Here is a 15806-nt window from a genome sequence, read left to right on the forward strand (position 1 = left end):
AAACATGGTGGTGGCAGCATCATGGTTTGGGCCTGCTTTTCTTCAGAAGGGACAGGGAAGATGCTTAAAATTGATGGGAAGATGGATGGAGCCAAATACAGGACCATTCTGGAAGAAAACCTGATGGAGTCCACAAAAGACCTGAGACTGGGATAGAGATTTGTCTTCCAAAGAGACAATAATTCAAAACATAAAGCAAAAGTTACAATGGAATGGTTCACACCATAAAAAGAAAAAAACATACCTAGGTGTTAGAATGACTAAGTCGAAGTCCAGACCTCAATCCAATTGAGAATCTGTGGAAAGAACTAAAAACTGCTGTTCACAAACGCTTTCCATCCAACCTCACTGAGTTCGAGCTGTTTTGCAAGGAGAATGGGCAAAAATATCAGTTTTTCGATGTGAAAAATCATAGAGACATATCCAAGCGACTTGCAGCTGTAATCACAGCAAAAGGTGGCGCTACAAAGTATTAACTCAATGGGCCTGAATCATTTTGCACACCCACTTTTTCGTTTTTATTTGTCAGAAAAGTTTAAAATATCCAATGAGGTGTGTTCCAGTTCATGATTGTGTCCCACTTATTGATTGATAATGAGTGCACCAGTCTCCAGTATCCGGTAATGAACCCCCCTTGGCTTGTCCTGCCTGGTATCTTGCTCCAGTCTCTAGTATCCGGTATTGATCCCGTCTGTCTCGTCCGGTCTGGTATCTTGCACCAGTCTCCAGTATCCGATATCGACCCCTCCTGTCTCGTCCTGCCTGGTATCTTGCTCCAGTCTCTAGTATCCAGTATTGATCCCGTCTGTCTCGTCCTGTCTGGCATCTTGCCCTAGTCTCCAGTATCCGGTATCGACCCCACCTGTCTCGTCCTGCCCGGTATCTTGCTCTAGTCTCCAGTATCCAATATTGATCCCGCCTGTCCCATCCTGTCCGGTATCTTACTCGTGTATCTAGTGTCCGATATGGATCCCGTTCTGTCTAGTATCTTGCTCCCGTATCCTGTATCTGGTTTCAATCCTGTCTGCCCTGCCCTGTCCGGTATCTTTCTTGTGTATCCGGTATCGATCCTGTCTGTCCCATATCGATCCCGTCTGTCCCATCCTGTCCGGTACCTTGCTTGTGTATCGGGTATGGATCCTGTCTGTTCCTGTCTGTTTAATCATATTGGTCGATACTTCACAAGAAATTACAGTTTTATATCTTGATGTTTGAAGTCTGAAATGCGGCATAAGGTCATACACTTCAAGAGGGCCAAATAGTTTCTGTATTTTTCTTGCAATCCACCATATTTTATGCGAGTTTAAGCTACTGCGTTTTTTGAAACATAATGAACGACTACTGAACATTCTATGCCACAAAATGTATTAGTCACACCTGAACAAGTACCAAAATGAGTTTGGCACTTGTGGAACTTTGGAAATGAAAGCAACGCAAAACCGCCAACATTTGTGCAGGGTAAGGCGTTGATGATCAAAATATATGCATAAACCAATCAAGTGTTCAGGAGTTAGGACCTGCATTTATTCTAAATGGCATTACCATCTACCTGATGTATGGATAGTTTTGTAAATATGCCAATATGGCAATTTGTTATGGTCCAGTTATTGCAAAACTTTTTTCTGGGATTAAAGGTGAAATGAAATAGCCCTTTTTGGATACCGTATTTTCCGCACTATAATGCGCACCTAAAAGCCTTTATTTTTTTCAAAAACTGACCATGCGCCTTATAATACAGTGCGCCTTATATATGGATCAATATTAAGTCGCAAAGTCTTGCAACTAAGGCAAGCAGCCGCCGACTCGATTTTCCCCCGAAGGCGAAGTCGTCCGCGGTGTATGCTGGGATACATATGCCGGCGTTTCATTTCCCAGCCAATGTGTCAATCATCTTTTGAATCGATCACTATTGGCTAACATTATTCGGAGGTAAAGGAGGCGGATCCTTTTTATCATTTACAGGCTTGCATAGGCTAAAGGGGCAAAGCAAAGCCTGCAATTGGCCGAAAAAGATGAATGTGAATAGCAAGTTTGGTTGTCTACAGCATAGATAAAACATGTTTTACTATTCTGTATTTTTAAATATTTTACTCTCCTGGATTTACTACACTCACAGATATAAGAGGACCATGGTTGCCCATCATTATTGAACGCAACGACTTTGGTGAGCTACTCCGGCTATATATTTTCCCAGTATCTTGTGATATCGATGTTTCTGTGATGGGTCTTTTTTTAAATAAACTCAATTCCAAGTGTTTATTGTCATATGAAAAGTAAAGTTGCGAGCGAAAAAGAAAATAGAAACTAAGGAATGGTTGGCATTTCTTGAATCCCAAGACGTTAACCTTCCGAATGATATTTGGAACGATGCCTTTGAGTGACATCGTACAGACACTGTTTCCGTATATGTCTGAGACACGTATTTGCTTCTTTGCAAGCTTTCGGAATGTTAAGGGGGTAATAAGTTGGACTGAACCATCTGACTGTTTTGTCGACTTTCCTATGTAGCGCTTTATAATCCGGTACGCCTTATGTATGGAAGATATAGGACCAAAAACAATTTTTTGGGGGTGCGCCCTATAACCCGGTGTGTCCTATAGTGCGGAAAATACGGTAATTCTACGACAGATATGTGAATTTTTCTCATGAATCATAATTAATTACATACATTCTTGCGGGGAAATGGGGCTGTGACTTTGACATTTGTTCAATGTCAAAATGAGCACTGGCTCGTGAAGTCTGCCAGTAATAATAATCATTAGTCAAGTGCGAATTGGATGTAATCGTAGTGGTACATTTTGTACTTTGACAACCATGCGATTAGGCGTTTAGTGTGAGAAGGAGCTCTTTGGAAGTAAACGGTGATGGTGATTGGGTGAGTGGGAGGGATGGCTGGAGCTATGCAAAAAGTGCAAGCACTCCCTCCCATCTATCTATCTATCTATCTATCTATCTATCTATCTATCTATCTATCTATCTATCTATCTATCTATCTATCTATCTATCTATCTATCTATCTATCTATCTATCTATCTATCTATCTATCTATCTATCTATCTATCTATCTATCTCCCTATCTATATATCTATCTACCGTAAATTCCGGACTATAGAGCGTACCTGATTATGAGCCGCACCCACCACATTTCGGGAGGAAAACCGATTTTGTACATACACAAGCCACACCTGTATATTAGCCGCATGCGCCCACATTGAAAAAATGCAACACAAACACAAAATTAACCCATACCCGACACAGTCCAAAAATCACAGCCGGCAAAATGAACAGAAAATCATACCGGTTTGATGCAGACCTGCAGAGTCCGGGTGCCCGTTGAAAGTAATCCAAGGAAAAAGGTGTATATTTCTAAAGGTAGGGGTGGGAAAAATATATATATCCACTAGTCGGCCGCTTCCACAAACACGTCTCAACTTTACTCCACTTCCCGTCAGCCCGCGTTTGCCCCGCCCCTTCTTTCTCATTTGCTCGTGCAAAACATATCAGAATAAGTTTCTAAAATATATACATTACAAAAATATACAGTTGCAAATACATATTATACATGGTTACACATATCTACAAAGAAAGACGGTACACTGAGAGAGTTTTCAAAGCTTTAATAATAATATTATAACTTTCATCCCAAACCGTGTCTGTGAATGGTAGCAAAACCCTACTAGCAACACGCTCGCAACACAGTAATTGAATCTGTTAAAAAAAAACAACGTACTTGAAGTATTCACGGTAAACCGTCCTCATCTTTCTCCTTATAACTGATGTCATTAAAGTCGTCTTCCCCAGAATGGGAAAGAGACTATGTCATATAGACATCGCCCCACCCCATTTTTATAATTTGCATGATGAGGATATGTCTACGCTAATTTAAATTGTGCACAAGCTAAGAAGTTGCAGTCTTCCTCGGCGCATATATTCCACCGGTCTAAATCTTACCTTTTGTACTCGAGCGCCGCTGGCGGCTGTTAGAAAAATTACATAAATTGGCCGCAGGGTTGAAAGTTTGGGGAAAAAGTAGCGGTTTATAGTCCGGAATTTACGGTATCTATCTATCTATCTATCTATCTATCTATCTATCTATCTATCTATCTATCTATCTATCTATCTATCTATCTATCTATCTATCTATCTATCATTGCAGATGCTTCCCATCTGCAAGTTCACAAATAAATTGCATATTACACCATCATAGATCTAAAAGTGACCATTTGTTGTTGATCTTTTTGCCCTGGCGGTCTTCGGAAGTAAGAACACTGCGCTAAGTGACAGATTGATAGTTCAAGTCTAATACTTGGCCTGTTCTGTCAGACCGAGAAAGGCCATGTGTCCTCTTTTAAGGAGCGTTAGTCAAAAGGAGCCCTAGTACCATTAAAACATCATCCTCCTCCGTTAGTAAGTAGATTATGAAGCCGTGGCGGTGGCGTGGTGTGATGTGTGGTTGAGTTTTATTGGCTCCTTTGGAGGATATGAAGCACTTAGTCTTCACTTTGATTTCAAGTAATGTCAGACATTAAAACAGTTTTTCCACATCACCTCTTCCTCGCCTTTGAGTGGTCATTATGGTTGATGGGGCTGAATGTTTTTTGTCAATGGTGACGTTTAACCATTTACCATTTACATCATCTGGATGTAATCGAGTTGTAGGTGTGGATGACTAAACCATTGACTTCACTTATGTTCTTCTATTGTATTGTACTGTATGATTCAATGAATCCTCTAAAAATCGTATTTGCCATTGTTAGATCCGGTTTTACTCTGTTAACTCCTGTTGAAGTTGAGGACTTTCTATGACCCGCTGATTTTATGACCTAAGACCAGAAACAGCTTGTTCTCGAGTGAGGGTAGGATAGACGTGAGATCGACAGACGGGTCGGTGCAGCGTCATTCGGACCCTGTACCGGTCCATCGTGGTGAAGAGGAAGCTGGGCCGAAAGGCAAAGGTCTCGATCTGCCGGTCGATCGACGTTCCTACCCTCACCAATGGTCATGAACTGTGGGTTATGACCGAAAGACCACGATCCAGTTTCCTCCGCAGGGTGTCTGGGTTTTCCCTTAGAGATAAGGTGAGAAGCTCAGTCATCCGGGAGAGACTGTGTAGAGCCACTGCTCCTCCGCATTGAGATGATCCAGTTGAGGTGGCTCAGGCATCTGATAAGGATGCCTCCTGGACGCCTCCCTCGGGAGGTGTTCCGGGCATGTTCCAACGGCAGGAGGCCCTGGGGGCGACCCAGGACACACTGGAGAGACTATGTTTCTAGGCAGCCTGGGAACGTCTCTGGATCCTGTCGGATGAGCTGGAGGAGGTAGCTGAGGATAGGGACTTCTGGGCTTCCCTTTTAAGGCTGTTGCCCCCCGCCACCCGACCCCGGATAAGCGGAAGACAATGGATGGATGGATAGACCAGAAAAAGCTTGGACATCAAGGTCCACCACTGTCATCAAACTGGTTGGGGGCCTGTTGAATAGGTCTACATTAATGCCAGGAGTAATTTGAAAAAAGAAAGAAAAAAAGACTGCTGGTCCGCCTGTTGTAGATTCTAAGGATAGTTAAAAGGTCCAAGCAGTGTTTCAACAGACCTCTTAAGAAATTTCTATGACCCACTGATTTTATGAGCTAAGACCAGAAACAGCTTGGACATCAGGGTCCACCACTGTAGTCAAACCTATAGGCTTGGGCCTGGTGAACAGGCCTACATTAATGTCAGGAGTAATTGAAAAGGTCCAGGCAGTCTTTAAACAGGCCTCACAAGCCAGAGCTGGATTAGTGGTGATGGAATCCGGGGCCAGAAAGTAAAAAAAACAAATTTGCCTCCCAATAACCAGGTAGTGGATGAAGCCTACCCCTGTTAAGTGAAGAAGTATCCCATTTATTCGTCTTTCACCTACCAACTTTAACTCTATCCTCCCCCTTCTACTTCTTTGGTGAGGGCAAGGAATGACTTCTCAGCATTAATTAGGAAGGCACTTCCTAGTTACCACGTAATCACTGCAAATTATGTTTGTTTGTGATGTAACATAAGTGATGATGAGTTCATTTATTTTCTTCTCGGAATTTTACTTGCTTCAGAATAGAGAACTTTAATGTTTAACTTGCAAAAGAAAAAATGATGCTGCCAGACGAGTACAGACGCTGCCCTACTTACGAATGAGGTTCCGGATGTCAGAGTTGCCATGGCGCCCAATTGGCCCCGCCCGTGTGGCGCCAGCTGGAGCTTGTTGATGGATTGGCTCGCGGTCAGTATTTGAACTCTGTCTTGTCACTCCACTTTTGTCGGTCTGTCTGCGAATCTCTTTTTTTACATGGTAAGTCCTTATTTCGCATGCCCTGGTTTTTGCTCCTGTTTGTCTCCCGTTACAATTTGTTTTGATCTCGACCACATCTGCTCTCCCGTCCCGAATTACGACCTGTTTTGATCTCGACCACGTCTGTTCTCCTGTCCCGAATAACGATCTGTTTTTGATCTCTACCACGTCTCGTCTCCTCTCCTGGCTTTCGACTTGTTTCCAATAGAGATCACGTTTTTGCTCTTCTATCCCTGCTACTGACCCGTTTTTTCCGTTACCGACATCGCTTGCCACAGAGGTTGACTAATCGTAGGAGGAAATTCAGGCAAAGACTTTTTGACTTTTCAGCTGCAGCTGGAGAAAGATGGCTTTCATCCCGACGGAAAGTTGCTTTCGTCTCGACGGTCGCGTTCTTTTTGAGGCCCTTCTCCCACTGAGCTGTACTTTATTGAAGTCACAACGGGTTGGGCTAAGACAAAGGAGAAAATAAACTCCCTCTGCCCCTCCCCCTGGGATGGTACCAACATTTTTAGATAAAGAAACAGGATACAATCTGATTCGAAATACACACATTTGAACAAATATGTTTAAGCCTACTTTACAGCCTTCACAACGACTCTCTATGTCTCTATGTCCCTATGCTTGTTTCGCTGGCCCCTCTCTAGGAGTGTAAAATCCATAACAAATGGTACATGGTCTGCATTTCTATAGCGCTTTTCAAGTCAATGAAGAGCTCCCAAAGCACTTTACAATGTGCTTCACACTTACCCATTCACACACACACTCACACACCAATCGGGAGTCCTCTTGATCCCAAGACAAGCGCTCTTCCTCCTGAGCTAATGCCTAACACAACATAAACATAAAAAAACAGACACTCTTCTACCTTACACTATGCTTTGCGCATGTTTGGGACTCATTGTGAGCATTTCTTAAAGTACAAATTGAAATGGGAGGAATGAGCCAAAACTGACTTTTTAGGCTTTTTATTTCTTGAACCTCATTTGCAAATTGTGTGAAGTGCGCATTAATTACCTCTGCTTTAAGTGCTTGTACTCGATCATGTATATTCTTGAAACATTGGTGTTGTTTTATAGACTCTCTCTACCGCATATAAATTAGGAAATTAGAAACAATGTCGGAAACAAATAGCAAATACAAACCACACAATCTAACTGCTATTTCATTACCATGACATATCAGCTTATGGAGTTTAACATGCACTAATGGATTTTGACTTTAATAGGCTTCTTGATGCCGAGCCTTTGTAAATCTTTGACTCTCACATTTATTTTACGAGTGCGAGTAAATGTGTAACAACAGATGAAAGCACAATGCAACCAACAAATGAAGTTTAATTTCACTGGGGTAGGGAAAAATACTTTGGAAGTTACTAACACTTATTACATATCTCAAGCTCAGTCATTAGTTTATGAGTAAACAATGATTTTTAAATTTCTCACTGACATAGGGCTGGCACAAAGTATATCAGTCTCTCCATCATACTCTCTCTGTCTATGTGTCTCTTTCTTCTGCTGTGTCTTTATTTCTATGTGAATCTCTGCCGAGCTATTTGTCTGTGTATCTTTGTATGTCTGTATCTGTGTCTGCCTGTCTCTCCCTGTCTTTCTCTCTCTTTCAATACCCATTCCCATGTGTGCAATTAGAAACAACACTTCAGGACTTGACATGTTTAAAGAACCACATAAAGACAGTGGAAACTTAACAAGTAATCCTTTAAGGATAGAAGATAAATGGATAGAAGGGGATCTGGTCGGATGAGACCATAATCAAACTATTTGGCAACAATGCGAGGCGTTATGTTTGGTGCAAAAGCAGCACAGCGCATCACCCTTAACACACCATCCCCACTGTCAAACATGGTGGTGGCAGCATCATGGTTTGGGCCTGCTTTTTCTTCAGCAGGGACAGGAAAGATGGTTACAATTGATGGGAAAATAGATGGAGTCAAATACATGACCTTTCTGGAAGAAAACTTGAAGGAGTCCGTCAAAGACCTGAGACTGGGATGGAGATTTGTCTTCCAACAAGACAATGAACCAAAACATAAAGCAAAAGCTAAAATAGAATGATTCACCAAAAAACATATCAATGTGTTGGTATGGCCAAGTCAAAGTCCAGACCTCAATACGATTGAGAATCTGTGGAAAGAACTGTTCGCAAATGCTTTCCATCCAACCTCACTGACCTTAAGCTGTATTGCAAGGAGGAATGGACAAAAATATCAGTTTCTCGATGTGCAAAACGGATAGAGACGTACCCTGAGCGACTTGCAGCCGTAATCGTAGCAAAAGGTGGCGCTAGAAAGTATTAACTCAATGGGGCTGAATTGTTTTGCACACCCACGTTTTCGTTTTTTATTCCCCACCTTGCCTCAAAACCTCCACCATCATTCCCGTCCCCAAAAAGTCAGCAGTGGAAAGCCTCAACGACTACAGGCCTGTAGCTCTCACGCCTGTGGTCATGAAGTGCTTCGAGAGGTTAGTATCCCGGCACATCAAAAACTCCCTGCCACTCACACTGGACCCCCACCAGTTTGCCTACAGGGCAAACCGCTCCACTGACGACGCCATAAACACAGCACTTCACACCGTGCTGAAACACCTGGACCACCGGGGGAGCTACGTCAGAATGCTCTTCCTGGACTTCAGCTCAGCCTTCAACACCATTATCCCGGAGATCCTGGTGGAGAAACTTGCACACCTAGGACTCTCTCCCTCCATCTGCCACTGGATAATGGACTTCCTCTCCAACCGCCCACAGTCGGTGAAACTCGGTACCCACGTCTCTCCCACCCTAACACTGAACACTGGCTCCCCCCAAGGTTGTGCACTGAGCCCCCTGCTTTTCACCCTCTACAGCTCCGACTGCTCACCGACCCACCCCACAAACACTATTATTAAGTTTGCTGACGACACCACCTTGATCGGCCTCATCTCTGAAGGGGACGAGGCGGCATACAGGGATGAGGTTGAGTCACTTTCAACGTGGTGCTCGGAAAACCACCTCATATTGAACACAACAAAAACAAAAGAACTGATTCTGGATTTCAGAAGGAATAGCAGGAATCCAGCACCACTCATCATAAAAGGAGACTGCGTAGAGAGAGTCCACTCGTTCAAATTTCTGGGCGTGCACATCGCCGACGACCTCTCCTGGTCTGCAAACACCAGAGCGGTGGTAGGGAAGGCCCAGCAGCGACTGCACTTCCTGAGATTGCTCAGGAAAAATAACCTAAAACAGCAGCTGCAGGTGTCTTTCTACAAAGCCACAGTGGAGAGCATCCTAACATACTGCATCACGGTGTGGTATGCGGGGTGCACAGCAGCAGACAGGAAAAAGCTCCAGAGGATCATAAAAACAGCCCAGAGAATCGTCGGCTGCTCTCTGCCCAGTCTGGAGGACATTGCCTGCTCTCGCTACCTCAGCAGAGCAGAAAACATCGTCAAGGACTTTTCTCACCCCGGCCACCATCTCTTCGACCTGCTGCCTTCCGGCAAGCGCTACAGGTCACACAAAGCAAAAACGAACAGACTCAGAGACAGTTTCTTCCCCACAGCCATTACCACCCTAAACAGACACCGCACAAACAACTGAAAACTGTTGCAAAAAAAAAAAAAAAAAAAATACCTCACACGTATGTAAAATGGTACTCACGTACATGCTGTCTGCACTATGTTTGTTCACTGCTCAACAGACACCGCACAAAAACTGAAAACTCGTGCCAACACTACCTCATACGAAAATAATGTTACTCAAGTCTTGTTCTTGCACATGTCGACTGCACTACGTTTAATGCTCAAATTGCACAATGTCTGACCATTCCTTTTTTTGCACTATGATGTCTATGCTTGCACCAATGTATATGCGGACTATTTTTGCACCATGATGACTTTGCACCAAATGCAATATTGCACAACCGTTACGATACAACGTTATCACGACAACCCTGTATGTAACATCCCACATGCTGACATTGTTGTGTAAATACCATGTAAATTATAACTATAGCCTTATTCCCCTTGTTTTATAACATTATCTTCTCTGTTCCTTTATCTTCTTGCTCATACCCTCACTATGTGTAAAACTGGAGTGTCATGCCCAATTTCGTTGTCACAATATGTTAGCCCATTTGTAACAATGACAATAAAGGTATATTCTATTCTATTCTATTCTATTTGTTAAAAAAGTTTAAAATATCCAATAAAGTGTGTTCCACTTCATGATTGTGTCACAAAACGGACCGGGAAGCAGGAAGTTGGAACTCAATTGCATAGACGATCTGTCACTTTAATCGAGAAAGAAACGTTGTCCAACACACAAACGGACCAAAAACAAAACAAAGCAGGTTCAAAGGCAGGCAAAATTACAATCTAGGCATTACTCAGGTCAAACAGGCATGAACAGGTTTTCAACACGGTTAAGCAATGATTTGGCAACGGGCAGTCCCAAAAGCAGCGTTTAAGTACTCCAAGAGCAATCAATCCAATGCGTCTCAGCCGGTGTCAAGGGGCGGGGCCAGCTGGGCACCATGACAACCATGCAGAACATGACAAAGCATTCTCAAAGGTTTCATGGATTGTCTACAATCCATCGACTTGTCTTCAACCCTGTTGAGAGACTATTACTCTTTGCCAAATGTTGCCATGTGAACGAAGCAGAAGATTCTTCGGTCAGAAAAACGGGCTTGCCTTATGTTGCTAAAATCAGGCAGAAAATGAAACAAAATGGATCCGACCGTGTGACCTAACCCTATCATTCGGCATCAGCTCTTGCTGGAATACATGTATGAGCAAATTACCGTCACACGTTGACTCCTGTCTCTATTTTTCGCCTATTGTAACTGGAGTAGGATTACATGTGACATATTTCATTTCTCAGCTTTTTTTTTCGGATCGGGTTGAGATATCATGATGGACTATTGTGCCTCGTGATTTTTATTTAACAGCCAGGGTTGTGTTGGGTTACTTTAACTGGATTACTTTCAATTACTTTTGGGTTACTCCAATTCCAAATATGCTAATAAAAGACAAAATAAACCAAATATGAATAAAATGACTACATTTTTGCAAGCTTGGGGAGTAACGGAATTCATGGAACGGCAAAAATGATGTTGGCAAGCTGTTTGGATTTATTTTCATTTTGTTTCTGTCACATTTTAATTTAGTTTTGCCGGAGATCAAAGAGATCAAAGCCAGGAGAGAAAGCTTACCACGTGTTGTGAGTCATAATTTTATTCATATTTAGTTAGTTTAGCATTTTTGGTATTGGAGTCATAAAAAGTAATTGAAAGTATTCCAGTTAAAGTAACCCTACTCAACCCTGTTAACAGCAATATGACCTTATAGTTGAATATCTGAAATGCATAGATTGTCAGGACCAGAACGGAAACAGGACCCGATTGCGTAGCATACCAAAACTTTTATGAAGGATAGAGGAAGGGCTGCGCCTACGATCCGGTGTTCGCTGGACGTGGGAAGCACGTCGTCTCGTACTCGGATTGTGATCCGAACATGGAAGTGGATCTTCCGTAGCGAGCGATGGCGGTGTCAGGGACGGAAAAGCTGGTCGGTAGCCGGGACTGGGAGAGCAAGGCGTGGTCAGGGTCGGAAGTGATGGGAAAAAAAATGGGAGAGTAAAGTCAAGTCAAATTTATTTATATAGCCCTAAATCACAAAAATGTCTCAAAGGACTGCACAGGATTACAATGACACAATGACCTGATCTTAAACCAACATGCGGGCAAGGAAAAACTCAAAACCTCAGCGTGAGGAAAAAGAGAAACCTTGAGAAAGGACCTCACAAGTGGTATCCCCCTTTCAGGATGACCAGGGTGAATTACATCTAGCATTACAGTACACAAACATAGTAAACACTAGGTAACATGTTGAAAATATGTCCGGAAAGTGCATGACAGCAGCGACGCCCCCAGCCTGTAAACTAGTCCAGAAAGTCTATGACGGCCACGACGCAGCTTCCCATCTCTGCCAGCTGGTCCTCGCAGGCGTTGACATGCTTCAGGTCAAACGCTGAGAGTAGACGTAGTCGAGGACAAAAGAGGTCGTAAGCCGGGACAGGAGAGCAGACGTGGTCAGGATCAAAACAGGTCGTAGCTGGAGACAAACGGGAGCAAAAACAGGAGTCAGGGTCGGAAAAGGCTTGCCTCACATACACTGAGGTTCGCAGACGGACTGACAACAGGGTATTGACAGGACTGGGTTTAAGTCGGGACAGGGAGCCAATCAGAACCCGCAAAGATTGGCGCCAAATGAGCGGGCACGGATGAGTCACATCAGTAATCATGATATAGATTTAATGTTTCATCATTGAATGCAGACAACTCTCTAACAACAACTATCCACAAGGTAACAAAATGGATGCCATAATAAGGATAAAAATCCGATAAAGACGATAATAAAACTATTATAAGGTAACTGAAAAAGAGGGTAAACACCAGGAGCAGAGACATAAAGCTAAGTTTGATTGGAAAATGTGATTTGCCGATTTGACAGTTCAGGTGGAGATAAATGACCAAATGATCAAGAAACAAAACAAAAATCATGACTTTAGTGGGATTATATAATTTAAAAGAAAATTAAATTAAAACAAAATTATATATATGCGGCAGCGCAGTGGTTAGCGCGTGTGCGGCACAGTTCTGAGGTCGTGGGAACCTCCTGCGTGGGTTCAAATCCAGCTACCGGCCTTACTGTGTGGAGTTTGTATGTTCTCCCCGTGCTTGCGTGGGTTTCCTCCGGGGACTCCGGTTTCCTCCCACATCCCAAAGACATGCATTTCAGGTGAATTGGCCGGTCCAAGTTGTCCCTAGGTGTGACTGAGCGAGTGAGTTGTCTGTCCCCGTGTGCCCTGCGATTGGCTGGCAACCAGTTCAGGGTGTCCCCTGCCCACTGCCCGGAGATGGCTGGGATGGGCTCCAGCACCCCCGTGACCCTAATAAGGATAAGCGGTACGGCTGATGAGATGAGATGAGATGAGATATTAGACACCTGATGACTATGTTTTACAATGTTCACAACTATATATTCAGTTTTTTTTTTAAGCAACATATTTACAATAACATATAAGATATATCTAAATATATCCAACATTCATGACTGGTACAGTTGAAAATAAAGCTAGTGTTGTCATGATTACTGATGAGGGGCACCTGAGTCTGCTCCGTTGTTGCCAACAGCCTCGGACGCTGATTGACACAAAATATTTTTAAACCCCCGTCTTCCTGTAAACAAGTGTCAGTCCGTCTGTGATCCTCAGCCCCACGCTAGGCAAGCACTTTACGACCCCTGACTCAATCTTGTCCTGATTCCCGTTTGATTCCTGGCGCCGACCCTTTTTCTGAACCCGATTACCCGCTCTCAACACTGCCTTCGCTCACCACGGATCTGCTATCCCGTACCGACGATCATCGGATCGTGTGTGCAAGCCCTTTCTTCCTTCTAAATAAAGCTGAGTAAAACGAACGCAAGTGGGTCCTGTCTCCGTTTCTGGTCTCTGTCAAGTGTTATCATTTGACAGTGCTGTCTGGTTTGTGTGACAGACAAGTACAAGTGGCATGACCATGTTAATAAACATTATTTACTCATCTCATCTCATTAGCTCATTTAGTTTTTAAAATAAACCAATAATGGTTTAAGTCTTCACAAAAAAAATCAACACAGTACTGTTCTCGTTTGCTTCCACTCCATTGCTCTGTCTGCTTATAAGTTTTACTCGTGTGTGCGTCCCAGAAGCATTAACTTACACTACCTATGGATGGATACAATTGTTGCATGCACTATATAGGGACTGTAGCCTTTTTGTCTTGGGGGCAGAAAATATCATAGAAAGGTTGCAGGGAATCAAGCAATACGTACACACGAGACTGTTTTACAGCAGTTTGCGTGTATCATCACCAGCTCAGTAGCCTAGATGGTAAGGCGCCCGCTTTGAGACTGGGAGGTCGGTGGTTCGCGCCCCGGCCGAGTCATTCCTAAGACTTAAAAAGTGGTCGGCGGCGCCCTCTGTTGGCTGCGGCTGCATCGGCTCGCTACAACGGGTCAGGTGCAATCGACATTTCGTTCTGTGTACATTGTTACACAGAATGACAATACAAGGAAATTATTATTATTATTATTATTATTTGCATCTGTATGACAATCCCACAGTGCTTTGAAGCATTGAAATGTCCCTGATAAGGACTTCATAGAAAATCAACCTCATAGGGGTTGCTATAGAATGGATTTGCCACAATAATCGAGGGAATACCGTATTAAAGGTGTATATTTTGTTTATTTTACTGTTCTCCTCATGCACAATACACAATGTCACAAAAAGACATTCATTTTCCATGGCATCCTGATAGATCTATCTACCCTGCTCATATCTTTCGAGAGGGGTGAGCAACAGCAATACAAACACATACACACAAACAAAGAAAATAAAAAAAGGGAAAAAGTAGGAAAAACACACACTCAAAGAAAAAGAGTTAAAGAAATAAGAGAAAGAGGGAGGGAACAGGAGAGAGGCCGGGACATAGAAAGAAATAAAAGAGAGAGAGGGAGAGAGTGTGAGAAACAAAAGATAAAAAGTCATGAGAGAAAAGAAAGGGAGAGGAAGAAAGAATTTCAAAGAGAAATAGAAAGACAGAAGGAGAGAAAGAGAAAAGAAAGCGCAAACGGTATGAAGAGAGAAAGAGAAAAGAGAGAAAAGGAAAAAAGGAAGTTAGAGCAAAAGAGGTTAAAAGTCACAGAGAGAGAAAGAGAGAAAGAGCAACAAAGGAAGAGAAAAAGGGAGACACAGAGAGTGAAAGAGACAGAGTGGGAGAAAAAGGGTGGAAAAGAAAGTGAGAGAGAGAGAGAGAGAGAGAAATAAATACAAGTACAGTGTCTTTTTGAGAGGCACCTAGCTTTGGCAACATCAAGTTGACATATTTCAACCTGCAGCTTGTTTTTCTCTTGCGCTTCTCTGAGTAGTGTCTCGCGGGCCGGATTCAATCCCATAGCGGGCCTGATCTGGCCCGCGGTCCGCCTGTTTGACACCTGTGCTCTAGATGAAAATGGGACACAAGAAAGCGGCCATGACACCCAGGTCAGGGTGACACAACACACGCTTCTGTCCAACAGCAGGGCCCGGCAGCTTTGACTGGTTTACCCCTGCCGTAGCATACAGGTGCCCTGGCTATCCCTTAGAACGTGTCTAAACATCCCACTATCCTTTTATAACAACTCTCCACTCATTTCTATCACCAACAAGAGCTCTAACTTCCACTATATTTAGACCTCTTTCCTGCAGTGCACTCATAACACCATCCATCCACGTCAATGGCGGCCTACCTCTTGGTCTCCTTCCATTTACTCCTGCTCTGTAGATCCTCTTCAACATTCACTCCTCATCCATCCTCTCCATGTGTCCACACTAACCGAGTACTCTCTTATCCACACACTTGCTCAGTTCCACTACTACTCCAGTTCGGTCCCTCACAATTTC

General features: G+C 43.3%; 1 protein-coding gene across 5 annotated transcripts in view; it reads left to right on the forward strand.

Annotated features, from left to right (window-relative positions):
- The window catches only part of astn1 (astrotactin 1), a 542394-nt gene that overhangs the window by 109545 nt on the left and 417043 nt on the right, over positions 1–15806 (forward strand). The window lies entirely within an intron of this gene.

Source organism: Urocampus carinirostris, chromosome 1 (genome assembly GCF_059441175.1).
Source record: "Urocampus carinirostris isolate Australia breed hairy pipefish chromosome 1, RoL_Ucar_1.0, whole genome shotgun sequence".
Lineage (NCBI taxonomy): Eukaryota > Metazoa > Chordata > Actinopteri > Syngnathiformes > Syngnathidae > Urocampus > Urocampus carinirostris.